We start from the raw sequence: 14,466 nt of genomic DNA, 5'->3' as shown, positions 1-14,466 counted from the left end.
CCATATGTGTTTCTTCACCTGAGAAGTGTATATTCATCTCAGATGCCCATTTTTTTATTCTTTGAATTTTTGGGGCCTGACTTTTTAAAATTCTTTCTATGTTCTAAATAGAAGACCTTTATCTGAGGGATAGACAGTTAATTTTTTTCCCACTTTGTGGCTTTTCCTTTTACTCTGTTGGTGATTTGTTTTGATATGCAGAATCTTTTCAGAAAGGTGAGATCCCGGTTGTTCATTCCGTGAAGGTTTTCTTGTGCAGTTTGATTTTTTCACACTCTACTACCCATATGTCTTTAAGATTTCTACCTACATTTTCCTCCTGAAGATTTAGTGTTTTTGTTTTAGTGTTTAGATCTTTGATTGTAGTTTAGCACATGCTCATAGACTTTTTAGCCTTCTAATTTTAGCCTTCACCATGTTCAAAGCCAGTTTTTCCAGTACCATTCATTAAAGAGACTATCTTTCTTCCAGTGAACATGTTTGCCCCCCCTTTGTAAAAGATAAGGTGTCTGATTATGTTTGTAGTTGTATCTGCATCTTCTAATCTGTTCCATTGATCCTCACATCTGTCTTTTTGCCAGTACCATGCTGATTTTATCACAGTAGCTTTGTAGTATAATTTTAAGTTCCTGATTGTGATGTGTCCTGCCTTTCCTTTGTTACCCAGGGTTGCTTTTGCTATTCTAGGTCTCCTCTAGTTCCAGATGAACATTAGAAATGGTTTCTCTATATTTATAATTTATACTAATGGTATTTTAATCAGGATTGCATTGAATCTGGAGAGCAATTTTGGAAGTATGGCCATTTTCACAATGTTGATTCTTCCTATCCAGGAGCAAGGAGTATCTCCATTTCCCGAAATCCACTTCAATCTCTTTTTTCAGAATACTGCAATTTTCACTGTATAAATCTTTTACTTTCCTTGTGAGATTGAGATTGATTCCTAGGTCTGTCTCTCTTTCTTTATATCTTTTTTTTTTTGTTGTTGTTGTTCTTAAAAGACATGGTTTCCCTAATTTCTCTCTCAGTACATTTGTTGTTTTTGTATAGAAATGCAATCAATTCTTGACTTTGTATCCTGCTACACTACTGAACTTGGCTATTTAATCTACAAGTCTCTTGGAGTTTTTGGGTTCATCTATGTACAGTATCATGTATCTGCAAATAAAGATAATGTCACTTCTTCCTTTCCAATCATTATTCCTTTTATTTTTCTGTCTTATCTAATTGCTTTGGCTAATGTTTCCAGGACTATGTTGAATAGGAGTGATTACAGTGGAAGTCTGTGGTGATTGATACATTGTATCAACTTGAGGGGTTGGAAGCTTAGAGGATCCAAGCCACAACTCCACGCCCCAGGGCATGGAAGCCCCGCCCCGAGGGGGGATGGAGAACCCTGCCCTAGGGCAGGGAGGGCCGGCCCTAGAGTGACTCAGCGTTTAAGGATATATAAGGCAGTTGAGGAAAGCTTCTTCGTGCCACTTCCTTGGAGGAGCCTGATGGTCCTAACCACCCAGTCGAGTCACATCAGAGGAGCTCGGATCTTCGCAGCAGCCGCTGCTACTTCCTTGGAGGTGCTCCGATGTTCACAGTCAGTGTGGCAGGAAGACAGGTTTTCAGATGCCACAGTGGCTGATCCTCTGCTCTTCATTGTTTTCTGCCACTGTGAACTGCTCCCAGCTGCCTTGGAGCCAGCGGAGCATGAACTGAAGCCTCCACAAACTGCAAACTAAATAAACCTTTTCTTTCTTAATTTTGGGTGTTGGCATTTTGTCCCAGCAACAGGAGAAAAATAACTGAGATTACTTCCTTGTCTTACTCCTGATTTTAAAGTGAAGGCTCTCAGTTTCTGTCCATTTGGTATGAGGTTGGTTCTTGGTTTGTCATAGATGGCTTTTATCAGGTTGAAGTAAACACTATCTGTTCTAATTTTCTGTAGGGTTTTTATCATGAATCAGTGTTGGACTCTGTCAAAAGCTGTTTCTACGTCTATTGAGATGCTCATGTGATTTTTTTCTTTTTGGCTCTGTTGATGTGGTGTATTACATTTATAGATGTGCATATATTGAACCATTCTACCTTACCGGGATGAATCCTACTTGGTTATGATGTATAATCTTCTTGAGGATTTGCTGCAGTCTGTTTGCTAATATTGTATTGAGGATTTTTGCATCTATGTACAGTAGGAGATTGGCCTGTAGTTCTTTTTGATTGGGTCTTTTTGTGTTTTTGGTATCAGGTGAATACGTGCCTTCAGGAATGAGTTTGGGATAATTACTTTCCTTTCAATTTCATTCAAGAGTTTGAGAAGAGTTGGCATTGGGTCTTTTAGTTTTATTAGGTACACCAATCTGGGTTGGAAGTTGTTTCTTTCAGGACCTGACATACTTCATTCCAAGCTCTTCTTGATTTTGATGGCTTGTGTTGAGAAATCTGCGTCGCTTTCCATTATTGGTGATCTGGTTCTTTTCTTTAACAACTTTTAATGTTCTGTTCTTTTGTTCCATTTCTAGAATCTTGATTATTATGTGTCTAGGTGTAGATTTGTTTTATTATAGCTAATTGAAGTTCTTTAGGATTCACTTATCGGTATGTCACATTCCTTTCTCATGCTTGGGAAATTTCCTGCTACTACTTCTACAAATCATCTTTTTAGGTCTTTTGTGCTGACTCCTGCTGTTTCGAGGACACCTATCAATCTTATATTGTTTTTCTTTGCATCAACTTGTAGTTGCTGAATTGTTATTTCCTGGGTTCTTGTTATTTTAAAGAGATCTTTCTTTTCACATTCACTAGCTGCAATGCTGTCTTCAAGGTCTGAAAGTCCATTTTCAGTTTTGTTCAACCAGTTCTGCCAGCCTTCAATGAAATTCTTAATTTCCTGGATATCTGTTTGAATCTGTTCCATGGGTTCTAATTCTTTCCTATATTGCTTTTTCAATGCTTCCATCATTTTGCTATTCTCTTCTATTTTCTTATCTGTGCCTTCTTTAGATGTGCCAAGCAATGCTTTCATAATTATTGTCATTTTTTTTTTACCTGAGAGATTATTTCAGATCTGATTACTTCTATAACCTGATGCTGTTCTTTCTTTACTTCAGTTGCTATCATTTGAGAAATTTCAGGTGTGTGATTTCCACATTCTTCTATGTCCTTGTCTCTTGAACTTGTTCTGGGTGAGTTGGAGGTCTGAGATTGCCTTATGCTCCTTTGTTTTGACATTTTTGAAGCTCCTGATGTTCATCTGGCCTCAACAGTTGAAGGAGGAGGGCAGGGTGAGGGTTAGCCAGGCCCCTGCAACTTTGGGGGAAGCAATGTAGGCTTACCAAAGCTTCTGCTATGCGGGGTTCAGCAGGGATTCCACTATGGTGAAGTGGGGGTGAACTGCAGCTTACGAAGGCTCCAAGGATGCTGGGGATGGGGCCGAAGCTCAGCAAAGCTCCTGTGTCTGTGGTGGTGACGGTGAGGCTGGACTCACCAGGTCTCTAGAGCTGCCTAGTGTCTGCCTCCTTTCTGCAATGGTGGGAGAAGCCATCCCCGCAGAGCTTCAGAACTTCCACACCAGTCATGCAGACAAACCAGACCCATTAAGTCCCCATAGGGACCATTATAGCACTCATTTTATCTCTTGTGTTTCTTTGCTCAATCCAAATGTAACTGCATTTTATCAACTAATATCCTACTGGGCCCGAGAATATGCACCAGCAGAGCTGTAGCTGCAGCATTTCTCCCCAGACAACTTGTATAGTCCTAATCTTACCCCAAAGGTGGCCACAAATATTTCACTTTTGTTATTGTTTTCGCAACACTATACGGTACCTATAGTCTTCAAAAACAAAAGACATCATTCTATCTTTGCCATTCTGGTTTTACTAGTCCTATATCCATTTATAAAATATAATAATTCTTGATAATGTTGAAAATTAAATAAATCCTAGCAGTAAGTTGCAATTTTTTTCTAAGTGGAATCAATAAATTCTTGATTGAGTCTTTCTTTTAGAAGTGCAATATATTTTCAGTGTGATGGTAAATAAATATGAACATGGTGCTTAAGAAATGTTTGTGGAATAATATCAAATAAATGTCCTACACAGAGAAATGGTAAATGAGTGTCCAAATGGACATTTAATGTTGATACAGTTCTTTTATGGTACCATTTTGAATTTTGCTACAATATCTTTAGCAACTCTAGCAGATAAACTCTCCCAAGCATTCCACAGAAGGTACAGCTGTTGCTGTGTAGCATAGCACAAAAATATGACTCATGGACTAATTATTTTCTCTGTGTGTGTGGTACTGGATATTGAACAGAGCTAGATCCCCATTGCTTTTTATTGTTTCGGACAGAGTCTCACAAGTTATTTAAATTGCTAGGCTGGGATTTAACCTGCCATGGTCTTGCCTCAGCTGCCCAGAGTACTGAGATTTCAGGAGTGTGCCACCATACCGAGCACTTACATTTTTTAAAGTTTTGAAAGTCAACTTTCATACCATTGATGAATTAACAAGACATTACTTTCTTTTCTTTTTTTTTTTTTTTTTTGTTCCAGGGATTAGACTCAGGACCTCACACTTGTGAGGCAGGCACTTATGTTACTGAGCTATCTCCCCAGCCCAACAAGATATTGATGACATCCTACTTATAAATTTCTCATGAAGCACCTAATGCAGCATTATCTTGGACAATAAGCTCAAGGAAAATATTCAGAGTATTTGCTGCCTACTCTCTTATATAAAAACAACTAAAAAAATAAAGATTAAAGGTAAAAATATTTAATGTGAGATAACCGACTAGAGTCGAAGTAATAAACCACCAGATACTCACTTGGAGAATTCTGTGAACAATAAAATATTACTGAACAAAGTACAGAATATAAATAATTCCCACTCTGTCTCTATGGAAAAATTCAGTGTCTCTTTACCTTTGACTCCTCAAAGCATTGTTGAAGACATTGCGGGAGCTTCACGGTGCCTGTCGGTAGGAAAGCGAGACCATGGCCATCTGACAGGGAGTCTCTGCTTGAGGAGATACTGGAGGGGCTGATTTTCCCCTGCTCTTTATTCTTTCATAGAGTACTTGAGCTCCTAAGGAAAAGTCCTAAGGACAGTTATTATCTTCAGGAGACTCATGATTACATGTATCATTTGTTTTATGAAATTGTGACAGAGTAGCCATTGATTTGCCTTTCATTTATACAGTCACTCAATCAAGAGGTATTACTTTCATATTATGCTTCAGTGAATGTTCTTACAAAATGACAAAGCAGTGATTAAAAAGACCTTTCATATATGAACTGTCTCAGATGGTAATAAATAGTATATAGAAATATGAAATAGAGTAAAGATGATAGTGACAGAAAAAGATACAGTGTCCAGGGAAAGTTGTGCCAATAAAGTGCTACCTGAGAAAATATCTAAAGAAAAATTAGTAAACCCCACAAAAAGCTGGGGAAACAAAAGGATTAGTCTAGAGTCTTTCTCTACCAAATATGGCCCATGGACCTGTAGCATGCACAGATACTAAGTAAGAATTTCTTAGAAAGTCAAAAATCTCAAGTCCTAATGCACCTCTATCAAGCCAGGTCTGTATTTGTTCTGGATTCCTAGGTGATTTATGTGCACACTGAAGTTCGAAAAGTACTGCTGTAGTCCTTGGGAACCATGCATGCAGATATACAAACGAATCTTAAGAAGGTCCTTAAAGTATCACTGTAAAGTGTCTTTGAGTAACTTGCTACTATATATTTTAAAACAGAAACTTGTTTAATCCCTTTCACTCCTTTCAAATTGTGAGGCTAATTCAAAAAAAAAAAAAAAAAGTAATTATTTGTTGAGAAAGATGTGAAATCCTGATCATATTTGGTGTAATCAGTGTCACAGATCTTAAAGCACCACTGGACACTGGACATGGTGGTACAAATTTGGTACCAGGAGTGAGGGTTGTTGATGTGGCTAAACCTGACCATGTGGATAACCAGCTTTGGGGACTGGCTTATGGGAAGAGATAGGAAATGTTTGAAGATGTCACCTATAAGAGAAGCATTGGAACAGCTTCAGCTGTTCTGTAAGGGATATTCTGGTCAGAGCTCAGACCAGAAGACTGAAAGAAATCCTTCCTGTAAAGACCAGGCTGGGGAGGTTTCTGCTGGGAAGAAGGAGTGCATTGGTTGTTGGACTCCAGATCACTTGTATTATGGCGTGGCAGAAAGTTTGTCTGAATTTTGCTCATGACCAGAGACTTTGCTTGAGAATGAGATTAAGGATGGTGGACTAATTAATCTGGCAAAAGAAATCTCAAAGCAGCTGAATATTGAGCTATTGGCATGGCTGTTGTTGGAGGCTTTCAGTCAGATTTATGTTTAAAATCAAGCACATAGAGCCCAGCAGGATGATTTAAAATGTTGTAAGTTTGGCCAGAAAGGAAGCACCAGTAAGGCTGTGGACTGCAAAGATAGAGCTAAGATCTCCATTGCCCAGGAGGAACAAGAGAGTAGAAAAGATGTCCTGAGGGCATCATGGGAGGTGGCAGGTTCCTGCCCTCTGCAGCCTCAGAATTGCAAGGGTGAAAGACTTTATTTTGAGGAGAAAGCCACGGAGCCCCATGTTCCATAATGGAGGCGACAGCCACACCAGATTTCAGAAGGGCACCAGCATGGAGAATTTGTTCCTCGGAGTCAGGGTCAGAGTGCACAGCAATCCAGGCACTTGACCCCTACAGCCAAGAGAGAGGAAAGCCTGGCTACTGCTCCAGCTGGCAGCAGACCTTGGCATCATCCACATGGCATAGGTTTTAGGTACATGCAGAATGTAGGAGTTCTGAAGTTAAGAAGGCTTCCACCTAAATTTCAGAAGGCCTGGGAGGCCAGGCAGTGTGCCCCTGGGAGGGCAGTGTGTGAAGCTGTGAATGAGAATCCTATTCACTGGAAACCCCAGAAATTTGGAAAAACCAGGGACGTGAATCTTCTAAGGGAAACTGCAAAGAGGGAACAAAGCCAACTTCAGAGAGAAGCCATGGGTGCTACCAGCAGAAGTGCCACAGCAGTGGAGCCACATGGAGCTCACGATTTGCCACAGATTACTTTGGATGTTCCACATGGAACTATCGGACTTAATTTTGCTCTGCTGGATTTTGGACTTGTTTTGTCACCAATGGTTTGTATCCTCCTGTGTATACCTTTTGGAATGGCAATGTTTATCTTGTGCCTTTGAATGTTGGATGTATTTAACTTTTAATTTGTACAGGCGCTCACAGTTGAGAGTTTGCCTTGGATCTTTGAGGACACTTGGGACTTGGAATTTTCAGCAATAGTGAAACTGCTGGAACTTTGGCAACTCTTAGAGATGGACTAAAATACCTTTTGGACCCAGAGATGTACATGAGACTTCAGGGGTTCAGGGGCAGAGTGTTATGGTTTGTGTCTAGTTGTCTCCCCAAAGGCTCATGTATGTTACGAGGCAGACGTGGCTGGGAGAGCAGCAAGTGGTTTGAGGGCCAGGATGGGGATGGGGCTCGAAGGGTAGGGCCAGAGAGGTGCAAATCAATCAACTGGCAGCAGGCACTGTCCCACCAGGCCTGCAGTCTTTCTTGGAGGCATGGAGCAGGTTATCCTGGACATGGAGGCCCCCCGGGCTCTCCTCTAGACCCTGTATTGTGGGGTAGCAGTGTCTGTGATCAGTGAGATGTTTGGAGAAAACAGAGGCACTACCCTCTCTGCTGTGCAAATAAGTCTCTGAGATCTTGCTACATAATTCAGGCTGCTTTAAACTATGAAAGCTCCAGTAACTGTGAGCTAAATAAATCTTTCCTTCCCTCAGTTGAGCGTCAGGTATTTGTCCCAGCAACAAGAGAAGAGTAACTAAAACAATCCTTTTCACTCCTTTCAAACTGTGAGGCTAATTCTTAAAAAGAAAGTAGTTATTTTTTGAGAAAGATGTGAAAGATATTACACCCTGATCATATTTGGTGTAACCAGTGTCATGGATCTTAAACTACAACTGGACACCATCGTGCATTTCTCTGTGGGATCAAAAATAAAATGAAAGTTTAGGATGAATATGTGACTGATCCCTGAAGAAAACAGATACCTGTACCTGACGGTTCTCAGAAATGGAATACCTACATCACCCAAGAAGTTTGCTTATAATGTGAGACAGTTTTTTTCTTTAAATCAATGTCTGTGCTGGTCTATGCATATGAATGAACAGCTGTGACACATTGAAGTATTTTCTTAAGGCAAATAAAGCATCAGGCAATATTTTTACCACCCAGCTGTAGATCTTGGTCAAAATTATATCAGTACTATCAAAGAACAGTTAAAATGAGCTTTTGGGGTTAAAAAAAAAATTACTGTGGCAGACAGACTCTGGACCTAAAATACCAGGTATCTAGAAGATATGCTAAGCACGGCAACTTCTGCTATATCATCTTACCGGGGATTGAACTCAGGCCCTTGCGCTTGCCAGGGAAGCGCTTATTCCACTGAGCCATCTCCCCGGTCCCCTGCTATATCATCTTTATGAACTTCTTATATTGCCTATTTATTTATTTGTTTTTAGGACAGGGTGGACAGGGCGTAAAGGGTCTCACTGAGTAGATCAGATTCGTAGTGATCCTTCTGTTTACAGTCTCCCAAGTGCTGGGATTACAGATGTGCGCCACCACGCCCAGTCTCAATTGCCATCTCAGAGTGCCCAGGGCGGGGCCGGCACAGCACGCCTGGGGATGGGACTCCAGCCTCTGCGTGTGTCTAAGCAGGTACTTTAATCCGCTGAGCTATTTGGCTGGCCCTTCTTGCCTAAAGAAGTGGTTAGGGCATATAAATCGTGCACACATTAAACTCAAGCTAAAAGTACAGCCCTGATCTCAGGTGATATAGAAGCATAAGTTGCATTGCTTGATAGTTCTGTTTTCATTAATATTACATCTTTTCCCTGCATTTTCAATTTCTGAGAAGAAACAAACGCACATCATACAACTCAATTAACTTGGTGGATTCTATGTGGTGTCCTTAGAATCACTAAGAAATAGAAGTTAAAAACGTTAAGGAAGATCATCTTGTGGGGTTTCTTCATTTCACAGACAGGTAACTAGAGCTCACTCAGCATCCGCATAGGAAAGCACCTCAATAGACAAGCAGTTAGCAGTTGTCTCAATTCTTTTAATTCCCTGTGCTCACTGGTCATAGAATGTGGCTTAAACATAATTCAATAGGATTATTACAATAAAATGGACATAAAAGGCCAGCGGAGTCTCATGAAGCCTGAGGGCTTTCTCTCATATACAACCTTCTTTCTAGCCTGTTATCATGGTCAATTGCCATTCAATATAAAAATTGAGTTATGTATAAATGACAACATTAAACATATGACCAATTATTTGTAATGAAAAGATGGTCCCCGATCTAAATATATTAACACTTCCATACAGTTCAGACACGTTCTGCTCTGGCCCCTCTTGGCCCCACTTCCCTCCTCTTCGCCACCCCCCCCACCTAGTCACCCACGTAGTCACCACCAGTGAGTTCAGCTCTAGTGATGCTCATCAGGTTTTCTAAATATATTGCCTGAATTCTGCCTTACTAGAAATGACGTAAACTAATTTTTACTGAAATATTAGGAAGTGGACCTAAATAAAATTTCACACAACACGACTTGTGCTGCTTAGTCATGTCCTTCTCTGCTGTCCTTCCTTATAAACACGTTCCGCTAGCAGATGCTACCTCCAGCAGCAGCTAGTGATGTCCTAGGACACTACTTCCCTCAACACAGCTTTTTCCTAGACTTCCTCTAGTTGCTTTTGTTCATCGCTAACGTCCGCCTAACTGTAGCACTGCAGAGTATGACTGAAGAGACGATTCCGGCATGGACAGCCCGTCTGCAGGCCCAGCCGGGGGCGCTTCTCTGCGGTTGCAGTCATCATGGGCTTCCATTCCAACTCTAAAGTTTCAACCAGGGCAGTATAATAAAAATAAAAGCAGGATCACTTTTTGGATCTTACAAAACAATATTCGCCTCACTGCTCACCCTTGAAATATAGGTCCAACTCTTATCAAAGGATTTGAAACCTTGTGATTTTATTTTCTTGAGGAACTTAGCATATAAAGACAGAAATCACTTCTTCAGTACCAGAAGATAGTAATTCTCACGCTGGAGACATTTTGGCAGCCAAGGTCTCTGGGATCCATACCATTCATCAGCAATGCCCAAGTCAAGCACATGGGAGGAAAACATCCTAATCTTATTCTTTACTACACAAATATTTCAAAATGAATACAGTCCTCACTGTGTGACCTTGGATTTTATACAAAATTTCAAGATGTAAAGGAGCTGCGAAAGTCTCAAGGGACAAACAAAAGAGGAACACACAAGACAGACTTAAAATAGCTGTTAAGTTAATTCCATTTCCTGGATTGCCCACTGACTCACCTCCACATGTGTCTGAATATCCTCTTATTTAAATCCTTGCTTTGCTGCATCTCCCACAAGAATGAAGACCATTCTTAGCAATCAGACTGTCGACATTCAAGAAAATGTCAACATCACTCTGAAAGGATGCACAGTTATTGTGAAGGGCCCCAGAGGAACCCTGCGGAGGGACTTCAGTCACATCAATGTGGAACTCAGTCTCCTTGGGAAGAAAAGGAAGAGGCTCTGGGTTGACAAATGGTGGAGAAACAGAGTTGGCAACTGTCCGCATGATCTGTAGCCATGTACAGAACAGGATCAAGGGGGTCACACTGGGCTTCCGTTACAAGACGAGGTCTGTGTGTGCTCACTTCCCCATCAACATTGTTATTCAGGAGAATGGATCTCTTGTCTAAATCTGGAATTTCTTGAGTGAAAAACATATTCGGCGAGTTGGTATGAGGGCAGGTGTTGCTTGCTCAGGATCTCAAGCCCAGAAAGATGAGCAAATCCTTGAAGGAAATGACAGTGAGCTTGTTTCAAATTCAGCTGCCTTGATTCAGCGAGCCACGACAGTCAAGAACAAGGATATCGGGAAATTTTTGGATGGTGTCTATGTTTCTGAAAAGGGAACAGTTCAGCCACCAGATGAGTGAAATCCAAGAGTTAATCCAGCCACAGAAGAAACAAGCTTCTGGATTGCTAAGATAGTTTGTGATATTTTAATGAGACAATAAAAGATCTTTATTAAATAGAAAAAAAAAATAAATCCTTAAAATTAGTAGGAAATAAGGATGCATTTTTCTTCCTGTTTCTGAATTTGTGGGTAATGCTTTCCTGACCAGACTTGGCCTATATCACTTCTACAAGTGGCTCTTTTTGGCTGACAGTCTATGAAATACAGGACGTCAACTTAAAATGTATCTTCAAAGAACAGTTATTACAAACAAGGAGTTTCAAAATATTCTCCTTTTATTCAGCGCCTTTTAAGCACTTATAAATTCTGTTTTCCTCACTTGGAGAAAAGGGAAAAATCTATATCCATATATAAATTGCTTTCTTGGTATCAAGAAAAGGAAGAGGCTCCGGGTTGACAAATGGTGGAGATATAAAGACAGAAATCTTTATATTTCATATCCTGTGACCACAGGATATGAATTCTTTGACACTCATTTTAAATTTAACGCAAGTAGAAGTACTTACTGCTTGATGACAGTTTCAAGATTAACAAATTTTATGCACCATCTCATTGTAGACCCATTACAGCCTAAATTTCATCATTTAAATAAATTAATATAGTCACTAAGCTTGGAAATAAGTTTATTGAAGCTGAAAGAAAATAATATTTAAAAGTTTTCAACACACCAAAGATGCAAACAACTTAAAACCGCGGAGACGTCTTAAATGTGCAGAATCATCAGGCACAGCCCTTTTTAATATGGAAAAGCCAAGTACCCTCAAAGTGCTTTATAGATTCGTTATTCAAACAGGATTCCTGGGGGGCTGCCCCTTAGCTCAGTTCTTTAAGTGGCTGCTTCAACAAAACAGTCAGGCCCAGGTTGCTGTGGTTCATCCCCACAACTCCAGCCAGCCAGACCTGCCCTGAAGGCATTCGGAGCAAAAAAAAAAAACAAAAAAAACACAGGATTCCTGTTATCCTCATTGATTAAACCATTAAAAGCCAGAAATACCCACATAGCACTTTGGTTCAAGATCATCTTCTTGAGTCCCTCTCAGTCTCTTCTATTCATTATATCCCCCTGTTAGGAACAACTTAATTCATTAATTAAGAGTTCTTGGCACACTAAGGAAGTTAAGTAATGCAGCACAAAATCCTCTCATGTAATGTACAGCTCACTAACACTTATTAAATGCTTCCAATGAATGACATGTAAATTCCAGTATGAAATAGATTTGGCCCCTTCCCTCAAGGATCTACAGTTAACTGATGAACTCTACCAGCAAGGGTGAGTGCTACAGAGAGAAGAGAGCTCGGATCTGGACTCCTTGAGCGTGGATGGCCAAGTAACCTCTTCAGTTAGTCAAAACCACACCAAACAAACAAACAGAAAACCCTGATCTACATTACAGTGTCAAGAAGGCATGCCAAGAAAATAACACTTTCTTTCGTCTGAAGAGTTGGTCTTATTTTATCAAAGTGCAGTAAGAGAAGCAGTGAGCAGGAGTTTCAGAAGAGAAGGGTGAGTCAGGTCATCTGTGGAGAGAGAGGAAGGAGCAAGGGAAGGACCGAAAGCCAACAGGGCAAGTGGGCAAAGCACAGCGTGGAAGGGGATAGGGAGGTAGAGGCAGATCAAGCAGGACTGCAATGAGAATTCGATTCATTTTCTCTCCTGAAATCAGTGAGAGTCTGTTGGAAGGCTTTAAGCCAAAGATTGCTCAGATCAGATTTATGCGTCAAAAAGATTGGGTCTGGTTGCTGCACGAGGGATGGTGGCAGGGTGCCGAGGAGGCTGGAGAAGCCTGCAGAAGCTCCCATGTGTGGAACACACACTCTGAGACCCCAGGGGTGGAGAACCACAGGTGGTACTGAACCCCAAGATCCCACAGCTTCTTTCCTGTGTGTCCATACCTGTGAGAAAAAAATCAGGCATGCTATGGTTCACACCAACAGCTAGTGTTAAAACAGAACTTTTACAATGATGTCCTGTAACAAAATTTATGTGAATATGTTTTCTCTTTCAAAATATCTTAACATCCTCTTGCATTAAGTAATAGTTCTGGGCCAGGGCTGGCCAGGGCTATCTGAAGCTGTGGGACCAGAAACCCTGGATAACAAGGAGACTAAGTCGGAAAGCACTAATCAAGGTGGGAAATGCCTGGGTCAGAGCAGGGGTAACGGGAAGAGAAGCAGGCTCCGGAAAAACGGTGGTAAAACAAATAGTCAGGCAGATTGACTTCCTGAAATACATAAATTCATGAAGCTATGAATGCATCAAAATGTGTCAAACCATTCACTAACAGACTAGTAAGCCCTTTAGAGCAAAGCATGCTCTGTATGTGTTGATACTCTTCTCTAGCACAGTGTTGGGCTAAGATTAACCATACATAAGATTTAAAAAATGATGCTCATAAATATATCTATTTTATAGCAATTTTCTTCCCTTTTTATTTTAGCTAAAGCAAACTAAAATATCAATAAGAAAATAGAAAGATGGAGAGGAAAAGTTTTTCAGGGAAGAAAATGAATACCCCAGGCTGTATAGCACTCTTAATACATGCCTGACGTTACTCACAAGCTTCTGCGTGTGTAAATTCATTTGAACTTCACAGAAGCTTTGGGTAGAGGTCCTGCTGCTTTACCCATTAAAGCTGTGGTAACTGAGATGCAGAGAGCAGAGAAGAGAGATGTGGGAGATCTGCCTCTGTCTCTGTTTCTCTGGCCTTTCTCTCCTCTCTCTCTCCCTTTCTCTCACTCTCTCCCTCACTCTCCCTCCTAGTTTTCTCAAGGTCACAGAAATAACCAATACGGTAAAAATAAAATTCAGCCAAAGCCTGCAAAACTCTGAAACAACCTGAGCACTAAACTGCTTCTTATAAGAGAAAAGATTCATGTATGACAAAAATGTTTTTGGTTTTTTTTGTTTTGTTTTTGTTTTCAGTATTGGGGAATGAACTCAGAACCCTGCACTTGCCAGGCAGGTGCTTATTCTACTGAGCTATCTCCCTGGCCAGACAAAAAGGTTTTGAGAGTAAGAAATGGAATGGATTTGGAGAAACCAAGGAAGGAAGGAAATATGGAGAGGGATACAGAAGGAACAAAGATGTATTTATAAACAGAGGTATGAGAGTTCAGATGGACAGGGTTGGGCAGTCCAGCCCTAGTTTGTGACAATAGAGACAGGCAGTATGAGCGTGAAATAGGAACAGACACAGCTGAGGAAAAGGTTCTTTCTCTCCCTCTACCCCTTATCCTCTGTTCCCCTCTGAATGTTTCCCTCTCTCTTCCTCCCTTTCTCTCCTTTCCTCTCTGCTCCTCTTCTCTTCTCTTCTCTTCTCTTCTCTTCTCTTCTCTTCTCTTCTCTTCTCTTCTCTCCTCTCCTC

General features: G+C 40.7%; 1 protein-coding gene and 1 pseudogene across 1 annotated transcript in view; both read left to right on the top strand.

Moving 5' to 3' along the window:
• Dlg2 (discs large MAGUK scaffold protein 2) overlaps positions 1–14,466 on the top strand; it is a 1,516,571-nt gene that overhangs the window by 1,187,776 nt on the left and 314,329 nt on the right. The window lies entirely within an intron of this gene.
• On the top strand, positions 10,471–11,060 carry LOC105742392 (annotated as a pseudogene).

This window comes from Octodon degus, unplaced genomic scaffold (assembly GCF_000260255.1).
Source record: "Octodon degus isolate 3935 unplaced genomic scaffold, OctDeg1.0 scaffold00049, whole genome shotgun sequence".
Taxonomy (NCBI): domain Eukaryota; kingdom Metazoa; phylum Chordata; class Mammalia; order Rodentia; family Octodontidae; genus Octodon; species Octodon degus.
The sequence above is the reverse complement of the archived record's forward strand: the minus strand, read 5'-3'. Positions and strand labels throughout refer to the sequence as shown.